The 2,061-nt window shown below is 43.1% G+C and overlaps 1 non-coding gene across 1 annotated transcript; it reads right to left on the reverse strand.

Annotated features, from left to right (window-relative positions):
- Positions 1 to 839: 839 nt before the first annotated feature.
- On the reverse strand, positions 840 to 942 carry LOC114690758. Its single transcript, XR_003734120.1, has one exon. It is a non-coding gene; the product is annotated as a U6 spliceosomal RNA (small nuclear RNA).
- Positions 943 to 2,061: the final 1,119 nt, after the last annotated feature.

Raw genomic sequence — 2,061 nt, forward strand, 5'->3', positions numbered from 1 at the left:
AAAGCTACACAGAGAAACCCTGTCTCGAAAAACAAAAAAAAATAAAAATAAATAAAAATTAATTTTTTAAATACATATGGAAAGCAAGACACCCAATGTCCTATTCACTCAGCTCTCAGGGAGTGAACCAAAGACACCTCAGCCAAGCAACTGTTCCTGTGGCATACAAAGCTGACATCCAAGACATTGCTATTCCAGCCAATGCTCTGGTGTGAGTTTAAAATGGTCCTGGCTGAGCGCTTCCCGTTTTGAAGCCATCCTCCCTTTCAAGTCCACATCCCATATTAGTACTTTCCTCATCCCTATAGCAAAATATCCAACAGACACCTTAAGGAGCAAAGATTTCTGTGCGTGCATGGTTTCAGAGGGGGATGGTGTAGCCGAGAAAGCAGTCCACATCACTGAGGGCCAGAGGCCGCCTCTTCTCCTTTATTCTTTACCTCAAGCAGTCAATAATACTTACAGCCTCTATTACTTTCAGAAGGCTATAAGATCTAATATTAAGGGTCCTGTGTGCTCAGTCCATATGTAACATACAGGAAGGACTCACAACTTACTCTGGTTAGTCGTCCCCCCCAACTTATCATTCTAGAAAATTGTGCCAAAAAGTGGGGTCCCTCCTCTGAAGACCAGTGTGGATTGACCAAACACAGGTAACTGGACTCCAGATTTTTCACTAGCCGCCACTCCACCCTCCAGTGTTTGTAGCCCCAATTTTCTTAATTTCCACGGCATTTTACAAGTATAAGCCCCTTTCAAACTCTTTTTTAGGAGGAAATAATGCTCATAAATTTGTAAATCAGTTTTGCCCTAGTCCTTCTGTAGGACTTTGCTTCTTTTTAAATATGGAATGCTTCATGAATTTGCTTGTCAGCCTTGCGCAGGGCCAGGCTAATCTCTGTATTGTTCTAATTTTAGAATACGTGCTATCAAAGAGAGCACTCTAGGGTTTTTTTTTTTTCTTATTCTTTTTATGGCACCCAACAAATTCATTCCTTAAATGTATCTGCTTTTATCTGTATTCTTATGGGAGAATTTTTTTTTTTTTTAGACAGGGTCTCACTGTGTAGCTTTGGCTGTCTTAGAACTTACTATGTAGATCAGGCTGGCCTCCAATTCATACAGATCTGCCTGCCACCATGCTTGGCTCAGAACAATATTTTTTTATATTGCTATTACTTTAAGTTATAATACGCATCCATCTGCCATATTCTGCAGTGGGGGGAGCATGTTTTAAGATAGGATCTCTGTGAGTTCAAGGCCAGCCCAGTCTAGAGATCGAGTTCCAGGATAGGCTCCAAAGCTACACGAGAAACTCCATCTCGAAAAAAAAAAAAAAAAAAAAAAAAAAATCTCATTCTATAGACCAAGCTGGCCCTGAACACACAGCAATTCTCCCTCAAGTTCCCAAGTGATGGGATTACAGGCATGTGCCACCATATCTGGCTTTGCCATTGTCACACACACACACACACACACACACACACACACACACACACCCAAGACAGGGTTCTCTGTGTAGTTTTGGTGCCTATCCTAGATCTTGCTCTGTAGACCAGGCTGGCCTTGAACTCACAGAGATCCACCTGGCTCTGCCTCCTGAATGCTGAGATTAAAGGTGTGCGCCGCCGCCACCGCCCCACCTGCCATTGTCATCTTGGTGGTGGTCTAAGATAATGTGGTCTAAGGGTATACATTTGATGGCTCTCTCATTTAATAATTATGTCCACAGCTGAAGTACCCTAAAGACAGAGAAAAAGAACCAAGCACTCCAAAGAACAACTTAAAGGGAAGAGACTGAGTGAGAACTTGAGCTCCAGTTTTTGTTGTGTGTAGCCTTAGCTGTCCTGGAACTCACTAGATAGACCAGGCTGGTCTTTCTCACAAGAGATCTGCTTGCCTCTGCCTCCTGAGTGCTGGGATTAAAGGTGTGTGTCAGCAGCATTTTTTGAGAGGCAGCTGAGGTTCTGGGGAGTGAGTACCTGGCACAGTGAACAGAGTACTTATCTGCCTTGCCAGTCAGTTCTCAGGGTTTCAAATGACAGAACAGCAGTATTAACC

The sequence above is a fragment of the Peromyscus leucopus genome, chromosome 15 (assembly GCF_004664715.2).
Source record: "Peromyscus leucopus breed LL Stock chromosome 15, UCI_PerLeu_2.1, whole genome shotgun sequence".
Taxonomy (NCBI): Eukaryota; Metazoa; Chordata; class Mammalia; order Rodentia; family Cricetidae; genus Peromyscus; species Peromyscus leucopus.